This window comes from Humulus lupulus, chromosome 9, assembly GCF_963169125.1.
Source record: "Humulus lupulus chromosome 9, drHumLupu1.1, whole genome shotgun sequence".
In the NCBI taxonomy this organism is placed as follows: Eukaryota; Viridiplantae; Streptophyta; class Magnoliopsida; order Rosales; family Cannabaceae; genus Humulus; species Humulus lupulus.
In genome coordinates this window covers 89059600-89084515 of record NC_084801.1, presented here as the reverse complement: position 1 = coordinate 89084515, position 24916 = coordinate 89059600, and the positions used below count along the sequence as shown (strand labels likewise).

Below are 24916 nucleotides of genomic sequence, written 5' to 3'. Positions count from 1 at the left end.
TAAAATCTCATTGCAGTGCTTGCAAAACACTTACCACATCTTTTGATGATGGTGCATCATCTAAAGTTCTGTGTTTGGAATGGTGTCCATGCAAACCATGCCCAGAGCTATTCCTTCTTGCAAAATCCTCAGCTGCACCAAAGAATCTTCCTCGAATCTCCTGTCCCACTAATGGAACATTCCAACATAAAACAATGAGCAATTAGTTTAACTTCAACATTGAATAAGGAGAAAAAGGCTCAAAAATTCCCTGACCACATAATAGAGCTTCTAAACACGTGCAAACAATGTCCACTAGGGCAGCGAGGGTGGATGTTTCCAAGAAAAAAAAAAAGAACAAACCTGAAGGTCTCTCTATTCTCTCTGCAAGTGGCCCAGGATTTAGAACCGGTTTACCACTTGGTTGCTACAAAAGGGGGAAAACAGAATAAACATGGATAAGAGAGAGTATACAGAAGGCATGGATGCAAGTTCCAATCAATAATTTTGCAAGTGTATTGTAGATGTAATAAATAATGTACACACCTGAGCTCTTGAACTGGATCCAATCTGTGGATATTTCAGTATAGTCCAATCAAATACATAATCGAATTGATACCCTGAAAAAAATAAATTCTCACTCAGATAAGATTAACTCTCAAAAGATCCATCATCTTAAAAGTCCAATGCATCACTAACATAATGGTGACAAACGCTTTGAAATTGAAGCCTCAAGAATCTTTTAATGATTAACCTTCTCGAATAAATAAGTCTCGAAAAAGCCTCTTCAGATATGAGTAGTCTGGTTTGTCTTCAAACCGTAATGACCTACAATAATGGAAGTACGATGTAAATTCTGATGGATATGATTTACAAAGAACCTGCCAAAGTAGTAGGCATATCGGTATCTCCCATGCCTTTACTTTAAAAAATAACAGTACATGGTATCAATTTAAATGAGCTGAAAAATTCACCACCAACCATCTGTAATGAGCTAATAATACCATATTCTCATATGAGAGTTATAAATGCTAACTTCACCCTACACTACTTGCAATAGCTTAAGATCATACCTCTATGGGAGTAAGCATCTTCTTTTCACTGATTTTGTCGTATTTCTATTTTTTCGTACCTACTTTTAATCCCTGCAAGGGAAGACTAGTAAAGAAAATAAAATAAGTAAATAATATGGTGAAACAGAGCAATGAAACAAAGGAAAATGGATTTCAGCATATCACATAAGTATCCAACCTTCCCCTCAAAAAATACATAAGCACATAACCAAGAGACTCCAAATCATCTCTTCTGCTTTGCTCTGCATAATAATTACATTCACAATTAGATAAAGCCCAAAAGTCTCAAGCATTAGAGGTAGAATCAAATAACATATTTTCTAATTATGAATTATAAATGGCTCACCAACTCCAAGGTGAGTGTTAACACTTGCATACCAAGCTGTTCCTGTGAGATTCTTGTTTTCCCTAAAGCAATAAATTAACATAATGAGCAGAAATTTGAAGGTTGAAGCGGATTTGGATCAAAGAACACAAAATTGATAATGAGAAACACATAAGTATCACCCTAATGTTTGCCCAAACCAATCTAAAAGCTTGTTATTTAATATTAACATTTATAAGTTAGAACTCAGCACAGTGATAATCATTACACATGATATAAACACCTTCCACTTTACTTAAGACCATAATATTTCTCAAATATCTGTTACCTGTATGGAATGTGCTTGTGCGTCTAAAGATCCCTATACTTTTTCGCAAGACCATAGTCTATGATATATACCTGCAATAAAGATTAAAAATAAATTTAAAAAATAGAGTGTTAGGCTGTCCCAACATCAAACTGTGAATTAATTATTCTAGCTTTGATAGATAGCATAACCAAGGTCAGGTGAACTTAACGAAAGCGACTCATAAAAGGATAAAGCTGTCCCTACTCCAATTCATAAAGGTTCATAAGTTTAGGAAGTTTAGTGTCCAATATCACAATCAATGAAAATATGAATTCAAATTTAAGGTGTTGTAACACAAGAGCCAAGGTTCCAACTATCCTAGTTAATCTTTATATGAAATTCTGTTCTTAGAAACTACAACTCACAAAAGTTAAATAACAACTAAAGTTTAAAACACAAAGGCCAGAAGTTGGGAAAGTAACTAGCAAACTGAAAAAAAAAATATTAAAGACCAACAATAACACAAAAAATGTATCAAAAGTAGTTTCCAGATGTATCAAAAGTCCAAATGGAATATTGAAAGCACGAGGTCTATTGATTTTGCCAAAAAAAAAAAAAACAAATCTACTAGAACTCATAAACCAACCCAGAAAGTTATTAAAGTCTAAACCATTCTGTTCAATTTAATTTTTTAGCATACAAAACAGTTGGAGAAAAATCGCACACCAATACAAATATTAACAAGAATAAACCTAAACTAAAGGGGAAAGGGCTTACCTTCATCAACTGCAGCAAAAGAAATTATTAAAAACAAAAGAAATAGCACAAACCAAAGAAATAATATCTAAGCAAAACCAATAAATTAAAGCCCACTTAAAGGATCTTGACACAACCATAATGTGAAAATATAAGGTTTATTTATAAAAGTTCTAGAAACAAAAAACAAACATATTATAAAGCTGAAAATATAAATAACCAGTATGCAAGAAAACATAAAATTATGTCAAATAATAAAACTTAACCAGTCATGTAATGAAAATTTGTTGCATAATGATAAAAAATAAATCAAAGATCACTTTAACATACATTTTAAATTAAGTTAATGGTACTTTAGCACTTTAGAAAACACAATCAAAACTATGGTTATTTTAACTATACTTTAGAAGAAAAACGGTTAAAACAACACTACATCTGTATGAAAAGAAGAAAGACTTAAATTTTTATATTACCAAAACAAGCTAAACCAGCAGCAGAGGAAGCTAATCCAGCAGCGGTGGGGAAGTTACTAGGCAGCCACAGAAACGCTCAATGGATTCTTTCCCTCCTTGTTATTAATATAAATTAAATTATAAAATAAAGTTGCTAAATACCTACTCATCTCTCTTAGTTCGAAAACAACTTCAGAATAGAGGAAAAGCTGGAAGGAATCAAAGAACTCAAGAAAATAAAAGGTCAGGCAAGAAAAAAGAATAAACTGAAGCCATATATTATATTAACTCAAAGACTAAGAAACAAAATAAAAAACTGAGTTGAGTACATACCATGTTGAGTAATTGGAGCTAAGCACTTGGTCATTATCAAATAAGAACGGAAGGTTTCAATAATTTCATAAATTGCTTGCATTTGGAAGCAAATTTTCAATTATCAAATGGCCAAAATCTCACAATCCAATTTGGTTGTATCCTAAATTAGACAAGTGCCAATGATCTCCATTTCATCATTACAAAAAAAATACATAAAGGTAGTGTGCAAAACATAGTATTTCAGGAAAAAAGATAACTAATAAAATAGAAGAAAAAATTTACTAAACATGCAAATGGCAAGAAAAAAAAATTTGAGAAAATTCGGACCATTAAATGTTTGAGGTTTAGGATTTTAAACTTTCAAATCCATAAATCAACACCAAAAAAAAAAAAAAATCAAAATTGACAGGCTCAATTACCTTAGTTTACATATAAATCATACTTCATATATCATAAATTAAATCAAGTTCTATTAATAAATGAACATCATGGTGAGCTCTATTAATAAATCAAGTTCAAACAAACTAGAAACAATGAAGACCAGTAATGCTAAATTTACAAATGTGTACATAAAAAACTTGGATTCATATGTTAATGAAATATATAATGGCAGGCCTAAAAGATGAAATATATAAGGGCCAACCTCATTAAGAACAACAAAAATAGCCACAACTAAAACATAGGCCAACCTGATTAAGTAAAGACCTGAAAACACAAACAGTCACAACTAAAACATATAAGGGCCCACCTGATTAAGAACAACAAAAATAGATCAAATCATGCACAAAAATACAAACGCAAACCCCTTAACCTTTTCCATTAAATAGAAACAACAACCATGAGTAAAAAAAACATCAAACAATCAATACCTAATGCTAAACTGATCCAAAACTTCTCTTATTTGAAAATCTATATTTTTCTTCTTCTTAATCTATACATTTGAGAAAGATATTCCAAAATGGTATCTAATTTTGTTTTTTCTAAAGATATTTTGTGTAGTGAATTGTGAAGTTTCAATTTTGATTTCTGGGTTAATGAGAATTATGAGATCGGAAACTAGGACAGTAGGATCCAAGTTTTTTGTCATATATTTTCTTAGCAACCAAACAGAAATTTTGCTTCTTGAGATGAAATATGTGTGTAGAACCATTGCTTTATTTATTACAGACAAGTTTTTGATTGTTGATAATATCTTAATTAATGCATAATTTTCATAGCAACAATTTTCATTTAAACGATTTCATTACAGAGTTGCTTCATAAGTTGTTGACATTCTGATGTGAATATGTACGAATGTTTACAGCTACTGCTAATATTAGGGTATAATTTCTTGTTATGGTTTTTTTTTCTTCATTGTTATGTATTTTTAACTATTTTGTTCATGTTTTTATGCAGAAAATTGCGATTTTTGGCTGATATAATTTGATCAAAGTTTTGATCTTGTCCTTTTTATCTGTTGATATATTCTCCCTTCAACTATTGAGATTTATTTGCATGGTTTCTGATACAGATTTCATATGTTATTTTACTTCTATAAAAAAAGAGATGAATGCACCCACAACCACCTGATTATAAGTGGACTATCTTTAATGAAAGAGAATAAAAACACATGCTCATGCACACACACACAAACACTATTTTTCTCACTTGAACTAGCACAACCGAAAGTACAAACAATAAAGATGGTAAAAGTGTTGAATAATGTGCATGAAGATACTTGGGATGGTATTTAAAATTTATGTATGTCAGTGGGTTACCTTTTGGTTCTTGCTTCAGCAAAGGCGTCGTCAAGTGTGCTTTTGCGGCTCAATGGAAGAGACTGACGAGAGACTAAACTGTTTCTGTTTATTGTTGGTCTTTTTCTTCTTATCAAGATTCCATACTTATCTGTGTTGAGATAAAAAAAATGAATGGAAAGAATGATCAGTAATTGTTATTTTAACAACAAATGTGAAAAAGTGGATGTAGTAATCCTACTACACAAGACTCAACAATTTAAAGGTTGATCAAACACAAATCAAAGAAAAAACACAAGCTGAAATCAAACATAATGCAACAACAGAAAAGTAAAAACAAGAGAACAAAGAGATTTATCCTGGTTCGGTCCTCAATTCAAGGCCTACTCCAGCTCTCCCCCAAGGAGTTTTCTCCACTATAATCAAGTTGATTACAATCTCCAATAGTTGTAGTGTACACCTCTTGAAACAACACAGAAAGAAATCCCCAAGAACTCTCACACTCGAGCTCACAAAGCCATACAATGGCTGTTACAATTTCTCTCTTTCTCTCTCTGTTTCACTCTCCCAAAACACTACCTCTAATCTCTATCTTTTTTTTAACCTTTATGATGAATAGGTTAGAGAAATATATAGAGTTACAATTTGAGCTAACTAACTTAACAGAAATTGACAAAATGTGTTAATTTTTCTTTGGATTACCAATCCTACAGTGGACTAAGGAATTTTTAGCCATTTTCTTTGTTTTTTCTGTTCTGCATCACAAAGAAATCTATGGCTCATGGCATATAAGTTTACCTGCTCATTAATCTAAAAGAAAGAAATGCTACTATATATATGTATATGTGTTGTATGCACACAGGTTTTGTTATTTCTCTAGCTTTGAATATAATATAAAAAAATGAAATCAGATTATAAATCACCCTAGAAGTTCACCCTAGATTTATATATTGATTATATGAAATTTGTATAAAAAAAACTCACCTCACAAAGATGTTCTTGCTTCCAGCAGGGGAGAATCATTATGTGAGGCAGAGATAGACGAGACAACCAGAAAAATGACCTCCGTTGTGTCCTTCGGAAGCTCTCACCGACGTCGTGTGCTCCAGAGACTCGCGTGAGGCAGAGAATGACGAGACGAAACCAAAAATTAGTGAGTGAGTGGTTGTGTAGACGAGAGTGAGTGGAGGAGAATAACGTGGTTGTGTAGATGAGAGTGAGTGGAGGAGAATAACGTGGTTGTGTAGACGAAAAAAAAAAGAGAAAGAAAGAGAAGCAAGAAAGAGAAGCTGAGAAGCAAAGAAAGAGACTAAGAAACCAGAAAGAAAGAGAAGCAAAGAGAAGCAAAGAGAGGCAAAGAGACGAAAGAAAGAAAGAGAGGCAAAGAGACGAAACCAGAAATTAGGGATTCAATGAGGCTTAGGGGTTCGGTGGCTGAGACTAGTTTTCAGTGTGCTTCCGTGTCTCTTATTTTCATTTGGCGCCTAGTTATATTTCATATGGCGCCAAAAGAAATTTCACATATGGGGCCGTGTTTTTTTTAATTGCTTATTAATAAAACTTTTAAATATGTGTCATTTTTTAATGTAATATATACTAAAAACTGTTGTAGTGCGAGCTAAAGACTATAAACTAAAGCGCTTTGTAGGAGGCAACCCATATTTTCATGTTCCATTTCATATTTCATTTTGTATTTATTGTTGTTGTGTGTTATGTTTCATGTTTTTCAAATTCAAAAAAGCTTGAAAGAAACTTCTTTCCCAAAAAGAAAAGAAGAGAAGAAAACAAAGGAGTCAAATCAAGGAAGCATACAACAAAGAGAGTAGTTCTTAATTTTTTCTATTTTATTAAACATTGAGGACAATGTTTAATTTAAGTTTGGAGGTAGTGTGTATGTGTTTTTCTTTGTGTTTATGTGTTTTTCTTGGTGTTTATGCATGCTTTTTTTCATTTGTTGTAAAATTTTATAAAAAATGGGTGATATTTTTTTTTAATTATAGTTCTCTTAAAAATATGAATATTTCTCTAAGATTTTTTTTAATATATTTTTCATAATATAACACTTCTATCTCTTATAAGTTTATATGAAAAATAATATTGCTTAAATCTTCTTAGAAATCAAGATAGATTATTTGATAAGTTTAATCTATATTCATAATTTTTTTGAGAACTATTATCTTTGAGCAATTCTTCAGGAAATACTTAAGATATCACCGTTAAAAAAAATCGTGCGTTTAAATTTTTTTTTGCTTGAGGACTAGCAAAATATTATGTTTGGGGTGGGATAACTCTACAAAATAGAGTTATTTTACCACTACTTATAAACTAATTAGTGTAAAATTCTTAAGTTCTTGAGTTTTTAATTGATTTATTAAGTTTTTAAGGAATTTTGAATTTATTAATCTTATTGTAATTTTTTTTTTATATGTTTTTATAGATATTTTATTCTAATATGTTGTAGTTTAATTATTTGAAATTAGTATTGTTAAGTTAGAAGTAAATATATGAACTTTTGAGCTTAAATGTTTAAGTAAATTAAGTTTTAATTAATATTTTCATGAAATTTATGTTTATTTTATAGGAAAATTGTTGTATTTTATTTCCTCTTGAAAAACAAGAAAAATGAAGAAAAAAAATGGCATTTTTGAGAGAAAAGCAAAGGACAATGACATGATGCCTTCAACAGCCCACTGGGCCTCACCTGCCTAAGCACTAGGCCCACGCCACTAGCCAGACCTCCATCCTGCAGCCCACCACGCACCTGCCCAGCCATTAGCCACCTTTGGGCCCACCTTACCACAAGGCTCAACCGAAGCCACTCCAGCCACCTTTGGGCCTGCTTGCACCCTTCGGCCCAGCCTTCAGCTAAGCTCCACCAGCCCACGTGGGCCTACGAATCACCCCAGGCCCGAGCCCAACAGCCACCCAACCAGCCACCTTCCCCTTCTCCTTGAGCCCAATTTGTCCCCTTGTCTCGTTGTCCCCTTGTTCAAAAATGCCCCATTTTTACCCAAACTTTTCTACACATTTTACCCTAAAATCATCATTACACCTAAAATTTACCCCTATATGGCATATTATTCTTCATTTCAAATTTAGTTTAATCAATTTAATTAATTTAAATTGATTTTTTTAAACACTTTTTTTGGCTATAAATAGGGGATTTGGGTGCTTATTTCGGAGGAGGAGGTTACAGTACATAATTTCTATACTTTCAAGACCACTCTATCCTCTTCATCTTTTTTTCGTTTTGGTAATTTTTCTATGTGTTTTTAGAGGAAGAATTTGGGGGTTCCACCTCCAAATTTTCCTATTTTTGTTTGTAATTTCTATTCTAGTTATGTCCTTCTAATCTTTTTCATAAAATTATTAAGATCATGATGAAGCAACTTGTAACTAGATAATATTTATGTTGTATGTTGATTTCCCTTGTAATGCAACAAAGTTTATGGATTTTTCTTCTTCATATATGTCTTTCATCTTTAATACCTCGTATTTTGGATTGTTAGATAATATTTCACTTTGTTCTTCATTTTGCAATACATAATATTCTTTGTGTAAGATGTGTCATTAAATTGTACACATACAATGCTTAGAACAAAATTTTTATGTTTTGCCTTATAAATAATGTTATTTGATTTTTTGTTGCTTCATTAAATTGATTCACATTAAATACTTTGAAATAATATTTTTTTTTTTAAAAGTGAAGAAAAATGCTATCTTTTTATAAATAATTTGTGCTTAAAATTATAAATCTATTTGGAAAATTATAGTTTGACTTATTTTACCTATCACTTAAACTTGGGAATCAATATACTAATAAGTATTATTAAACTTACATTTTTGTGGATTCTAGTATCTTAATAATCTTTCATTTACAATTTATTTTCAAATCATAATTGGTTTATTTTTATTCTCTTAAATAGCTTTATTTTAAATATTTTATTTTATGTTCATGACATCAAAATAGTTTTCTTTTTTATTTAGACAACTCATTTGGGTTCGACATCCTTGCTTACACGATCACTATTCTATATGAATGATTCGTGTGCTTGCGATATAAATATTTAAAACATACCCATTTTGAGTCCATCAATATCCTCATAAACAGAGCAATAACTTAAACCAACTGTAACTAGGCAGATAACAAACAAAGAATCAGATTCTGGTGAAACCGAACCCTAACATACAATTTAAGAATGTGCCAACCTTCTGGCAAACTTATGGTCATGCCTCATAACCGGAACTCATATCCTGAAAATACTCCTACACGCAGAAGATCCCAGAGCATACATACAGTCTTAATGGTAACGTATATACTTACTTACTCATTCATATTAACATACATACTTAGTCATTTATCTTGACATACATACTCTCCTAGGGTTCCGTACGAACAATCAAATATAACTTCACATATCTTACCATAGTGTCGACAGTTGTAAACTAGTTACACTAGTTACCCAGACTCCTAGAAGGATTCGACATACTCTCTTAGTCTGATAGATTTGATTCCGGCATCAACTTACTTATGTGTCACAGAGATTAACCAGACTCTTATGTCACGGGTGTTAAACCAGACTTCTTACATGTTGTAGTGGCCAACCGACCTTAGTTACATAGTCACCAGTGGCCCGGAATCAACTTACTTATGCGTCATAGAGTTTAACCAGACTCTTATATCATGTGTGTTAAACCAAATTTCCAACATGTTGCAGTGCCTAACCGACCTTAGTTACATAGTCACCGGTGGTGAACCAGTTTCTTAGTTAGTTCCCATTGGCTAGTTGGAGTTCATAGTCGTCACGGTAGCTAGCTGGACTACTTACCTTAGTCATGAGTATGCGAACCCTCTAGGACCGCGATCTTGAGTAAACCTTATAAGACTAGTTCTAACTATTAGCTTATATCTTAGTTATCAAAATTAGTCATGATCATGTTGTAGCCAAAAAAATCATAAGTTTTCTTACCTGGATTCCTTAGCGCTTGCTTGTGGAAATCTACTATCCCGAAGCGAGTCTTCCCACTTAGATAACATTTTAGTGAAATCACACAGTGACTCGGATTAAACTATGGCATATTCTTATAGCTAATATTCCACGATAGCTACATGAAATAAATTCTTAGAGACTCTATACTATAGCCTCTTATACACTTCATAGTCTATAAGACCAGATTTCGTTTCAGTCTTCACGGCATCATAAGAAAATTGGCCTCATCGCAACACGCTCTCCGTGCTGTGCATTTTAATATTATTTAAATAAAGAACTCTCTTATTGGATAACTCGTATTTTAGTTTTAGAAAAAACATGTTCTACTCAACTTATATCTTTAAAAGAAAATACCAACTTGTCGTGCTCTTACGAAAGTTTACTGTTTTCTATCATTTACCAAAATACCACTTTTTGACCCTTTACAAATAATATCTAACAATGATATCTCGTTCTCTTAACCTATGATATCTTTTTATGCTATTTTTGAAAGAAGGGAAATTGGACCCTTAACTTATAAAATGGTAAAAAATCATCTTTTCGTTAAGGTTCGAAATTACTACTTTTCAATTTTTAGGGCAACTTAGAAAAATTATTTCTTTTAAACCGTGACACATTTTTCTCTAATATCTTACATGAATCCCTGTACACATCTTAACTAATTCACTTAAAAAAAATTGGGATGCCAAAACCCATTCAAATTTTTAAAACAATCTGGGTAGTTCCTGCTGCCTAGAAGTTTTTCCCAGATTTTATAGTAACTTTGAAAATTCATTTCTGTTACACCATAGCCCATTTCTTTCTGAAAATTTACAAGGATATTTAAATATGCGTAGATTATCTTCCTTAAAAATTTCAAAATTTTTGGAATAATAAAATAAATCAAAATTTTCAAAGAAATCTGGACAGTTCTTGCTGCCGAGAAGTTTTGTTTCCATATTCTAGGGAAAACTTTGAAAACTAATATCTCTTATCACTTAACACATTTTCCTCTAAAATTTTACAGTGACCCTTATAAATGCTTAAAATAATATCCTACTAAATTTAATAGCTTTTTGATTAGTAAAACCCATCCAAAAGTAAAAACAATCTGGGCAGTGCATGCTGCCTAGATATCTTCCAGATTTACATCAAAATGCCAAAACATGTATAACTTGGGTTTAAAAATACCTTTTTATGATTTTCCAAAGCCTATCATCAAGTACTCATAAATAAATATGCAACCACATAAATAATTTTCACAATCAGAGGTAGTAGAGTGTGATCTGATCCGTTGGAAGCCAGACCACGAAATTTTGGCAGCATGCATTTTTACACAACCTAACAACAATAAGCATTTCTAGCATAACCCTAGCCAGATGCATGCATTAAAATCATCAAATCACACCACTTCAACCTTAAGCATAAAATTAACTTCAAAAACCATTAAAATAACGTATAGAACCAGATCTACCTACATAAATCACAAAACTCAAGAACAACCATAAATTTCTACCTTTGATAGTTTTAGCTTGGAGATGTGTTTTCCTTAGCTTCCTCAAACTCCCCCTTGCACTTTGCACTCTCAAAGCCAAGCCCTACGTTCCACATGAAATTTTTTAAAATAGGATTAGGGTAGAAAACTTAGATGAGGGAGAAAACATGCAACTACAAAAATTTCTTACCTTGCTTTCACTTGATTACCAAAGTGATAAATCCTTGAGATCCTACCCGTACAAGCCTTTCTTGAACCTCTACCCAAGTGTGATCTTGAGCTTCTCCCTCCTTCAATGGGGAAATGAGTACTCTTGGCTCATGGAGAGAAAACTTGCAGCAACGGAGAGTAGAGAGTCTAGGGCTTCGGTTTTGGGGAGAGGAAATGGAAGAGGTTGTTTTTGTTTTCTTGAGGCAAAAGGAAATTTAAATAAAAAATAATTGGAAGTGTAAGAGAGAAATGATTAGGGCTATGCCAATGAGTGGGTAAGGCTCTTACATTTCCCTAGGTTAGATGTTCTAGGCTCTTGAGAGCCCTAGGCATAGTTTTGTCGCTCACTACACCCTCTCTCCTCCCTTGGAAAAGATATTTATGCCCTTGCTCATTTTTACATCTCTCCGTAGACACTCAAGGGCCCTTTGATAATTATACTTATCTAAAATTCCCTAAAATTTTACCCTATAGTTTTTAAATATCACCAAGCTTAATTAATTAAATTAAATGTGACCCAAAAATAAAATTTGTCACATATCACATAATTTTGGTAATTTTATCAAATTGACCAAAATGCCCTTAGAGGCCCGAGCAAGAAATTCTCATTCTTAAGTCCGATTGATTGGATTTCAAACATCATTCAATTTTTCTTAAAATTATTGGCTCGACTATAAAGTCCCAGTTGTTAGAAAAACTTAATATTTTTATGCCATAGTATTCCTATTTAATTAATTCAAGATTTTTACCCGATTAGGGTTTTTGACTCGGTCCACGACCAAAGGTCTCGGTTTCTAAAAGAAATGCACTTATCACAATATGGCTAGCATTAAAACATCACGAACTTATTGTAACATAAAATGTTCCCCTGAAATAATACATAATATAGGGAACTAAATTACCTGAAACTAAGGTTTACCCCCAGGGCCTTAAACACGGGGTGTTACAGCAAGATGCAAGTATGGGCTAGTTCGTAGGGTATATTGGTGACGAACAAGTCAAAGAACTCAAATAATACAACCATTTAGAATACTAACCACTCAGAATTGAGATTGAATTATCCTGTCGTCAACTATATGATATGACTAAAACAGATTATATCGAAGATTGGCAAGTCAGTGTCAATCATGTGCACTGACTAATCGTAGGTATAACTTATTTTTGAACATATAATCATATTTATATTCCACTGTGATTACATTACTATAAATATGATTTGCTATATGCTAGGGATTTAATAGAAGTTTATATTTAACAAATAATCATGAAAATAAAACATGTGAACAAAGTGATTGACCAAGTCAAAAATGATTTCTATTCTTTTATTGATAATAAAATGAGATTACAAAGAAATTTAGTTTCAATTAGGGCATAAAACCACAACAATTAACTCCCTAAAAAGAAAATTAGTTCATGGAAAGTAATCGAAAGAGAAGAAAGAGAGAAAGAAAGAGGAAAGAGTGAGAGGTGAGAGAAGAAGAGAGAGAGATCTAAAATAATCTAAAACATTCTTATTATAGTGATAAGGTTGTGAAAAGAATTTTCTAGATGTTTCCACTTGTTACTTCATAATGCTCTAAAATATATTCATTTGAATTTCAAATCCCATAACTCTAGCTTGTGTAATCTTGTTGCTTAAATATCACTTAGTAAACGTCTGAATTTGCCTTTTCTTGTGAAACAAGTTTTCATAGGTCTTTGAATAAGATTTCCAACGCCACCAAGAACACATAAAGCAAATATGTGAATAAGGAGATATGGGTCAATGACTGAAACTGTCTCAGATTCAAAATATCTCAGATTTTTTCCAACTATCTAAGTTTCAATTCTCCTTTATTCTATCAAATCAATTCAAATAATTATCTTCTATCATTTTTATTTTGATTGAAGATAATATTTCAAATAAATTTTGAAATATTTCTCAAATATCCATATAACAAATGACAACCTTAAAAATACAACAACCACACATAAAAAGAACTAAAAATATAAAATAATAATAATAAAACTAAAAAAAATAAGACTAAAAAAAGTATTTAAAATCTATCCTATCAATCATCCAATCATCTCTATCATTTTTTATGTCACAAAGAAAAGAATATACCATTATGGGAATTTAAATTGAAAGAGTTTAGAGAGAAGAAGAGAAAAAAATATGAGATTAATACAGAATATATATAAAATGACAAAGAGATATTTATATATATTATTACTAATTTAAATAATAATATCTTGTAAATATCGTATTTAAATTTAAACTAATGTGTAACTATATTTATTATTATTGTTGTTGACTAGCGATTTAGTTAACGACACGGACTCACTAAAAATGATAAGAATTAATAAGTTGAATGCAAGAACTAAAACAACACAAATATTTTATAGTGGTTTGGCCCCAGATAATGGTAATAACCAACATCCACTTAGTGATTTTATTGATGTAAACCTCTGAAACCTGCGATCAGCAAACTAGGGTTCACTAAGTTTTACAAGCTCTAGAGTGGAATACAAAAGTCGTGTATAAAAACACTTGTTCTCTCTGAATGAAAATTATTGCGTATCTTTCAATGAATCTCATGAATCCTATTTATAGGCTCCAAGATGTACATATAGGCCTATGGGCCATGTTCAAGTTTTGTTACAAGCATATTTGAATAATAACAGAAATAATGATTTTTACATATAAAGAGCATCAAATATCTTGGAAATATCTGACTCATAACTGTATTTGAATTCTAGCTTCATTCCTACGATCATATCAGGTCGCATATGTTCGTATATCTTCTTCCTTACTGTTCAACATATTCCTTGTGCCCATCGAGTAGCTTAATTTTCCTTTTCCTACCTGATCATTAGTTGACCAGTTCTCTAGCAATAATAAGTCATGTTCTATCCACGTGTGCCTCGACCATGCCACATCATCATACAAATATTTTGGGTAAACATTTGCCCCCAAGTTTATTTTAATGCAATCAACATTTGATAAACTTATTCGACCAACTTTTCAGTTGACCTGTCACATCCAACTACTTACTTTCTCGAAAAGGCAAGTAATCATGACCTTTACAGTTTCCCAGAAATGGTTCGATGGTTATTGCTATTTCCCATGCAAAAACCCTCAAATCTCATCATTACACAACAAATACCTCTGGCCAATAGAAATACTCCTCTCCTTCCTTTATTCCATTTTTACACGATTATTCTCTCTCTTCAAGAACACTAAAAAAAAACTTCCAAGAACCTTAAACATTTCAGTACGATCCGAGACTTCTTCAAGCAACTCCGAGCAAAACTTTCTTGATTTCTTCTACAATCCACATTCCAAGTAAGTTATTGATCCCATCCTCCTATTTTTGAAGTAGATTTCATGTATTTTTCCTTTGATTTACATGTTTTCACTACTAGTTTATACTGCTCTTGAGAAATCGTTGGGCAATCGTGTTTAGGCAAAAATACATAGGAACATTAAGATAAAGATACATATTGCAAGAAACATTCTTACACTAATTTCAGGTCCAAAATCGAAGTGAAAATTCAATTTTATGTATTTTAGAAAAACTGGGTTTTTCCTGCCTGTTTTCAGAGTTGAAAAGATTTTCCAAAAAAACTTTTCATATTCACTTTTTGATTCGTTTGTCCACCCTGATCGCATGTTGATTGTGTTTTTATCAGGATGCTGTTGGTCATATAAAAGCTTAACTTCTATACACAAGCAGCATTATCCTTGCTTTTCTTTTTCTTCAATCTATTGGTCGTAGATTCTCATTTCCCATTTGCTCTTCTAAGATATTCATGCATGATCCATGGAGAGGTAAGAGACCAATAGACGACGATCTTCTCACTTTGCTATTTGAGGATCAAGAACAGCCTTCTCTGCCATTTTTAGAGCCTCCGGCCTTACATCCAAACCCTACGACCATTCCTCCTCGTAATCCCTCACAGAACCAAACAAATATGGGTCGTGTCAAACACATCGCTCATAGAAAAAGAAAACCCACAAACTCTTCTACCAACCAGCTTGCAGCCTCTCCTACCAGTCAACCGACAGCCAATGCCAAGGGTCCCTCAAATGATCCTCAACCCATAAATTTTTCACCACTAGATATCCAGCCCGAAGCTCGTCCATGTGAGGGCCCTTGAGCAGAGGTAGCCCGGTTCATCGCCCCTCCAAGCGTCATATCGACCAGGATGGTGGCCAAGTATCCCAAGAAGTACGAGCTTCCTAGGATTACTTCATACAAACCTACACCCAACCAGAGGGCAAACGTGCCTAGAGGCGCCTTCGGTGCTTAGTCGAGGTGCACGACTTTTTCTGGGGGGTGGCCAATTATTTCAAGGTCGCCCCTTTCTAAATAACTCCCAATGGATATAGAGTACTCTCAACACTATATCCTACACAACAACAAAATATGGCATGTGCCTACCCCTTATGAGATCAACTATCTGTTCGATCTCATGTCCAACCCCAATCAAAGCAACACGGGGTTTTTCTATATCTACCACCAGGAATCCGCTCGCACATTCCTGAGTGACATAACCTGCAAGTCCGATGTAGGAAAGTACTTCTAAGAGTACTTCCTTACGACTGACTTGGTCATAGAAAACATGACCTTCACATGAGGAGGTAAATGTTTTAATCTTTGTTCGACATTTATCTAGTCGCTTTGAATTTTTCCCTTGTTCTTAGTTAGGTTGCATTGTACTTAGGTCCATGGTATTGACCAGAACCACTCCAGAAATGGAGATAAGAGCCACAGTGCTGGACAACATGACAAACATAGAAAAGAGCATCAAAGAGCTGGTCACGGAGAGCAACCTAAGGCTGGTCGACCTTTCAGAACCTCACCAGGAAGTGAGGGAATCAACTGCGGGGAGTGCCACTAGCGATGGCACTAAAGCACAAGAAAAACCCGAGCAACAGTAGGATGTGTCACATCCCCAAAGGCGCCGATCAATGGGAGTGACCATTTGAGAGCCCAATCCCAATACTCGACCAGCCAGCACCCCTTCCCAACATGGGAGGGGAAAACAAAAACTACCAGAAAATGTTGGTCCTATACTCGAATCCTCTGACCAGAATAGTATAGATTATTCACTCTTAGATAAACCGCCCATTCCTTATTTGATAGGGACAAAAACTTTAAATTTATGACCAATAGTTTTAGCTTGGACTTCTTCGAGGTAGATAGTGAGTGTAGCAGTAGTTCTTTAAATAATGTAGCGACCTGTAATTGTAGTTCAGGTATACTACTTAGAATTTCTTTTTAGTTTGTTTTTTTATCAGGTAAAACTATTTCTTAACATATCTGCTTCTTTGTTTTTATTTTTGTAGTCATGCAATCTGATGATGCATTCGACATTTACGCTTATGCAGGCACACCAGCGAGCACAAAGAAGTTGAGTAGAAGAAATTCTAGAGAAGCCAGCAGGGAACCTTCAAAGTAAAAAGTCTTCACTAGAGTATCCTCCAGCTCCTACTCCGCAACTAAACCTCCCCTTCCTCCTCGCACTGGGGCTTCCATCAACCAAACGGGGGGATCTTTGGTAGCAAAATTGCTGAGCAATGCTTATAGCTCAACAAATGACAAACTGTAGAAACTAGCCAAGCACCGCCGCATCCAGGAGGCCTTTGCCTAGCTCCCTTCGCTGAAACCCAGCCAGGTCCTTGCTCGTGGGTTCAATGAAGTCCTTAGTGTAAGTTTCTTCTGCATTGTATTTTAGTTGAACAACATTTCATTTGTTTTGCTCCGAGAACTTCATTTTTCCATTGTTCGCAGGGTATTCTGACCATGAACAACGGCTAGCACTGCATTGAGGAGGTTGATTTAAAGCATGCTGAAGAGATAAATGCATGGGATTCTAAGGTTAAGACAGCTGAAGACAAAGCTGTTGTTTTAACTGAGGAGTTGAAGAAAAGCCAAGAAGATCTAGCTAAGGCTATTGCGGCTAAAGAAAAATTAAAGGAATCCTCCGAGACCAACTATAAAGAGGTAGCCAAGCTGCAAGAAGATCAGGAGGCTAGCATGAAGGAAGCCACTAGTTTAGAGGAGCGAGTCAACTTGCTTGAAGAGAAAAACTCCCAAAACTTGGAGAGGTTCCGAGGAGTCACCTTCAACTGATTTTACATGTTTTGGAAGAATAATCAAGATGCGAATTTTGATTACCTTTCTGAGCAGGTAAAATAGGCTGAACTTGCCAAGTTCGTTGCTCGCCTGGAAGAGGAGAAAAGTGCCCAAGAATCTCTTGAAATCTCCTTGGCGACGACCATAGATGGTGCTGAAGAAGAAGTCGGTCCTTCAGTCGACCAATAGCCTCAACAGGACTCCCCTTCAGCTGCATAATAAATATGTTTATTTATGTAACTAAAACACCTGAACAACTTGTTTGTGGTGTTGAGACAATTTTCTGCCTAAGGTAGTTTTATTTATCTTTTAATATTTTTAATTACACCGGAGCTGCAATTGCTCGTGGTGTAAAGACATTTCATTTTGATATTATAACAAGTGCACATTATTATTGCCATTATAACATCTGCTCGTATGACCAAACTTAGCATAACACTTTATTATGATTTCACAAAATTACTAATTTTTTTGAAAAATACTCTAAGTGTCGTAGTATGCTTTCCCTTATTTTGCTCGTGTGTTTACATATGTTTATAATATGCATATGCTTTTCTTGCTTAGTATCTTATATGCCCCCCAAGTGATCAAGGAGTATAAGGTTCTCGATCACTTGCCATTGACCAATACCTGTTCGAACATTACTGCTCATGTATCTATGAACAATTGACAATAATATAGCAAAACAACACATCCAATGAGCAAATACTTGTAATAAATACAATAATTAGCAAGAATAACTAGCTACACACAATTTCTTTTATTTCTCATAATAAAATGGACAAGATTCGTGTCTGTATGAGTGATCTAAAATTGATCTATACTTATAAGCGACCAGCCATCGAACTGACCAACCCTTGTTCAAAAACTTGTATAAAGTAAAATTAATACAAGCCAAATCTTTAAAAAGAATTGTTCATTGATAATACTACCGCAGGTGTTCTCCATTCCAATAGCGAGGAATGAGATCTCCATTTAAGCGAGCAAGTTTGTATGTGCCTAGTTGAAGGATTTCTTCAATCTGATATAGCCCTTCCTAGTTTGGTATGAGTACTCCAGTAGCATGATCGAGAGTGTTAAGAAAAACTCTTCTAAGTACCAAATCTCCCACATAAAACTTTATCTTGTGCACTTTAGAGTTAAAATATCGAGCGACCTTTTGTTGGTAAGCTGCAACTCGTAATTGATCCTGCTCGCGCCTTTCATTGACCAAGTCCAAAAACTCCATTAATAATTTGTTATTTTTGCTCTGGTTGTCAGCCTTCTATGCGATGGTGGATCTAACTCAACGGGTAACATGGCTTCATACCCATAGGCTAAGAAAAATGTCGTATGCCCTGTTATTGTTCAGTGAGATGTCTAATATGACCAAAGAACTTCTGGGAATTTTTTTGGGCACGCTCCTTTTTCTTCTTCGAGCCTTTTCTTCAGTTTGTCCTTCAAAGTTTTGTTAACAGCTTCAACTTGTCTGTTGGCTTGTGGGTGGGCGACTGATGAAAAGCTCTTCGTGATACCATGCCACTCGCAGAAATTGGTGAAATGGCCGCTGTAAAATTGTGTGCCATTATTTGATACAATTTTTTTCGGCAAACCATATTTCCATAAACTATTTTTGACAACAAAATGAAATACATTCTTGGTCGTGATTGTTACGAGTGGCTTAGCTTCAGCCCACTTTAGTAAAGTAGTCGACAATAGCTACTGCATACTTGACATTCCCTTTTCCTGTGGGCAAAGATTCAATTAGGTTAATTCCCCAAACTTAGAATGGCCATGGGCTTTGCATCTGTTTAAGCTCATTTGGGGCTGCTCGAGCTATCTTGGAGAATCGTTGGCATTTATCACACTTCTTGACGAATTCCATGGAATCTTTGATCATTGTCGCCCAGAAATACCCCTCTCGGAGAATCTTCTTTGACAAACTTTGCCCCCTACATGATCTACATAGAATCCTTCATGTCTTTCTTGCATCAATTCCTTAGCCTTTTCCTTGGAGATACATCGTAATAAAGGCATTGAGTATCCCCGTCTATATAAGATTCCATCAAACAAGATAAATCAAGCCGATTTCCTTTGAAGCGTCCTTGCCTTATTCCTATCTATTGGTAACACTCCTTGTTCGAGATATTGTATGATGGGAGTCATCCCTGTGTCAGACACTTGTATTTCTAGGGAGGATTCTTTTACTTTAATGCTTGGTGTAGATAAACGTTTGACTGGTACTATGCTCAAAGCGTGGGCATCTTTTGCACTTGGTAACTTGGCTAAGGCATCGCCATTTAAGTTCTGGTCGCAAGGTACCTGCTGGAGAGTATACTTCTCGAACTGTTCTAGTAAGTCCTTCGCCTTGTTTAGATAAGCAACCATCTTAAGACCCCTAGCCTGATATTCTCCAATAATCTTATTAACTACTAGCCGGGAGTCACTGTATATTTCTAGTAAATTTATGTTGATATCCTTGGCTAGTCTCAAACCTGCAAGCAGGGCCTCATACTCGACTTCATTGTTAGAGGTTGTAAAGTTGAATCTGATCGCACAGTGAAATCGATGAGCCTCGGGGGTGATTAAGATCAGCCCTGCTCCCGCATTGTGCTCGTTAGATGACTCGTCTATGAGCATTCTCCGGGCGGGTGTTTTGTTTTGATTATCTATCTTTATCATCAGCTCACTGGTAGGGATTCTGGTGAATTAAGCAAATAAATCCGATAAGGCTTGTCCCTTTATGGCTGCTCGAGGTGCAGATGAAATTTCAAACTAGCAGCTCAACTGCCCATTTTAATAGTCAACTAGCAGCTTCTGGTTTCTACAAGACTTGCCGTAGTGGCTGGTCGGTAAGTACTATTATGGGGTGAGCTTGAAAGTAGGGTTACAATTTTTGAGACGCTAGTATGAAGCAGTAAGCCAATTTCCACTACAACAATTTTTAGTATATATTACATTAAAAAATAGCATATATTTAGAAGTGCTATTAATAATGGGGTGATTAAAAACACACGAAATATTTATTTTGGCGCCATATGAATAAAACTCAGGCACCTAATGAAATTTTTTTTTTGAGTCCCAAATTTTAATCCCGAAAAATTTCTCTCAGCCTCCATCTCTCACGAAGTCTCCGTCTCCGTCTCTCACGAAGTCTTCGTCTCTCAGCCTCACGAAGACACGCTCCAAAGTGGAGCTCTTTCTCCACCTCACAAAGTCACGCTCCAGAGTGGAGCTTCCTAATCTCCAACTCAGTAACTCTCTCTAATCTCCAACTCATCCCTTACCCTAATCTCTAAGGTTGAATCCTAATAACCCTTTACGCCTCCTCTCTCACACTCAGTAACTCTCTCTCGTTCTATCTTTCTCTCTTAGCTTCTCTCTCGTTCAATCCTTCTTTCCTTCTCTCTGTTTGTTGCAGGTGTGTAACAAGGTGATGGGCGCCGCGACTTGGGTCGTATGACAGGGAGGCTCGACTCGTGGGTCTATGGCGTGGCTCGCTCGTGGGTGCGACGGTGCTTGCGGCGGTGGGTCTACGACATGGCTCGATTGGTCTATCTTCCATCAGGTCTCAATCTTCCATCTCTGTATTTCCTTTTGTTTCTCAAGAAAATTCTTGGGTTGTTTTGCAAGTTTGTACATTATTTTTTAATTATTTACAGGTTGTTACAATACTTTAGTAGTCTAATCCAAATTCTACATCCCAAAATTAGATACGATTTGGGGTTTGTAGATTCAAGTTGTTTCCGTGTCTATCATAAGATGACAAGGTTCTTATGAAGTGAGAAAAGTCCACTCATTGTGCACTTGCAAAAGCTTGGCATGAAAATGTTGTTGCTCTCAACTTTGGTTGATATGAATTACTTCACATTATCACTTCTTTTGATTCTTCTATAATTTTTATAAGTTGTAATATTTCTTTTACAGATTCCTTTGTTTGGTGGGATTGGGAAAGATGGGAGAAAGAAATAGATTGGATGGCTCTTCAGGGGATTAATCTGCCTTTAGCATTTACAGGTCAAGAAGCCATTTGGCAAAAAGTTTTCATGGTATGATAAGTGGCTATTAATTTATGTCAAAAAATTTCTGCCAAATCAATTCTTACACCGGTTCCTCTATATCCTTGGTAATTTCTAGGTAGAACTTGGCTGCCTTATCCCACAGCAGAAACAAATACTTTCCTGGATTCTAGAGCTAGGCGTGACTCCAGGTGATGCTGAGTTCTGTAATGGCTATTATGCTATGTTTATAGAAGTTTTACTTTATATATTTCTATAATATTAAGAAGGTTCCAGTCAAATTTTCACTATGATGACATGGCTTGATTCATTTGATCTCTTCATCTTTTTCAGTTCTGCCATCATTCTCTAGAAATGTTCCAGCAACATTACAGAAGATATGTCCTTCAGCTAACATTACTAGACTTGGGGATTGGTATTTTACAGTTCCTTTTCCATAAATATTGAGCAATCATGTCATTGATTCCATATGTTCTCATAATGCTAGCTTGTAACTTCATGCAATGCATTAGATATGTCTTATTTGAACCTTTTTCTTTTTTCATGTGTTTTGTGTCAAAGCAAAGCAATGCTAAGAATTTTATCTCTTGTTCTCATTACGAACACTGTAAATGGCGATAAGCGATGGTGTTGTACTTACCTTCTTGCTCCTTCTGATCCTTTGTTCGTTGAACTTTGAGCAGCTTTTATTAAATGACAAATCGAAGGTGCATTGATTTTGCCATTGTATAAATAAATTGTGAAATAATCTCACTTTGTGTTAACATTGACTAATTTTTTGCTGGTTTACATTTTGTATGGAATGCTGCAGAATATGGAGATGTGACAGATATATACAATTGGTAATTCTTTGCATTTGCATTTTATTAATGTTCAAATAACTTCACTACTTTAAACATGATTATTTATTTATATATGTGTGTGTGTGTGTGTATATATATATATATAGAGAGAGAGAGATAAACTCAATTATCTTCTCTACTAGCGGAACTTTTCTTTCTTTCATTATTACATTTTCTGAACGTCATTTTAACTTTAATTCATGGTTTACCTTCATAATGTAACTATTAAAAATAATCTATGTGAAATTCAGATATGATTTAGTTTGCTGTCTTTGGTTTAGTTTAGTTTGCTGTTCACTTTACTTGGTTGTTTATGTGATACTCATGGTATTTGACAGCAAAAGCAAAAGTAATGATTCAAATGGGGAAATAAATGATGTATACATATCAAGTAATGTCATGGATATGCATGCATAACCGAATCTACAGATTCCAAGTATTTTTGTCTGGATTTTGGTCTGCAACTTGTTTCTTTCATATTGTTTATTTTTAGGTGGAGACTAGAAAACAAGCTTCAATTCTTGAATCATATCTTGAACAAAGAGGAGTTGCTTTGCCTGAAGGATACTTGTCTTGCAAAGTTATACTTCCCAATCCGAAATGTTGGTATGCGATTGATTTGAATGTTTCGTGATTTGACCTTTAGTATCTTTATTTCACAGATAAATCTGTAGCTTTTGTTATGGTGTTTAAATTTCTTAAACTTAAATGTTACTTTTATGTATGTATATGCGTGCACATGTTCGTTCTTATGTACCTATGTTTATTAGGAGCTAAAAATCTTTTTTAGAAAAGAGGCAAAGAACTTGGCTGAGGACTATGGATTTTCACCTAGCTACAAGAAAATAAAATAAAAAAACTTAAACCAAATTGTTTTAATTACACTACATTTGGTATTAAAAAAAAAACAGAGAGACAACTGTAAATGTTCTCTCTCTCTCTCTCTCTCTCTTTCTCAGAAAACCTTGACTACAAAAACACAAGATCTTTTTGCCAACTCCAACAAAGCTCCTAGTAAATGGCCAAAACCAGGAATCCCTGCAACACCCTTCTCTGGTAGCTCCTTTGACTAACTGGAACCAAAGTCTCAGAGCCATAGAACAATGCATGAACGATTGATCTATGTATTAACCTTTCACATAGGATGCTGAAATTTTAACTTAAAGCCAGAAGAGGACATTTCTTTTGCAACCTATCCCAGGTTTAAACCTTATCACACGAGTCTCCAGCAAAAAAAAAAAAAACTTATCACATGAGCAATATGTTTTGACCTTACTGAGTGCCACAGACTTCCAAATTCCCAGAGAAGGCTTAAAAATCCAGACAATAGGTGACGAGTCAATGACCATACCCTTTTACCATCTAATTTAACTCTCAACTGAAACCCTTCAAGAAGATTTAACAATGAGGAAAACTCAGTAGTGTTACATAGAAAGTTTAGAAATATTATCACCCCAAGATAAGAAAATACCATGGAAAGAGATTTTAAAAGGAGAAAAGCCCCTCCATTAAACTTCCCATAACCTAACTCTAAACACATTTCCCACTTCCAACTTAGAAAGAAAGAGAAACTTTGGGAGAATAAGAGGAATAGCATGGGCTTAATAAAGGACCTCTAACAGCCATATTCACATTCTACTTGTTAATTTGGATGCCATGCTTAATGCCCTGTTGGTTACCTGTAACAGAGAGAATTTTGCCAAAGCTATTTACCCATCAATGCTATGTTTGTATTGAACTTTACAGAAAGGAATTAACCTTGGTCTTTAGAGAAGAAATAAATGGGGATAGAAGTTAGTACAAACTGTATCAAGGTAAGTCTCCCCCTCTATGATGACCCACTGGTTCCCGCCCATCTAAGTTTTTACACTTTTTGAACTACTGGCCCCAAGATATTTGATTTGTTAGGATTGCCACACTCACTTCAGAAGCCAAGTCCCCACAACACAACCTTCAAACAATGTTAAATTTGTTCAATTGAGCTCTTATCTCAAAGTACAAACGGACTTGATTATTTATCCTGGCACAAAGCAGGAGATTGCAACAGTGAATGTGATATTGATAGTATATAGGTTGTTGTAGTGAAGGGTAGTGGATGAGCAAGAATAAAGTAATTGAGTAGTATACATAGGCAAGTTAGAAAAATGAGGGAGCATCATGATAAATAATTTAACTATTGCCTTAGGGAGAGTTGAGGTCATGCAAATACCTCATGGTTCTTTTGTACTAGTATGTTCTCATCAATATGTTCAATTAAACAACACTTATCAGATTGGCCTATTTTCCATTTTCTTTGACCCTCAATGTCTCTATGTTTCTCTACCTATTGTTATGGCTATTGAATTGAGGATCCC

At 34.5% G+C, this 24916-nt stretch overlaps 1 pseudogene; it reads right to left on the bottom strand.

Moving 5' to 3' along the window:
• Window positions 1–244: 244 nt before the first annotated feature.
• Window positions 245–9763, bottom strand: LOC133799860 (casein kinase 1-like protein 10; annotated as a pseudogene).
• Between the last annotated feature and the right edge of the window lie 15153 nt (window positions 9764–24916).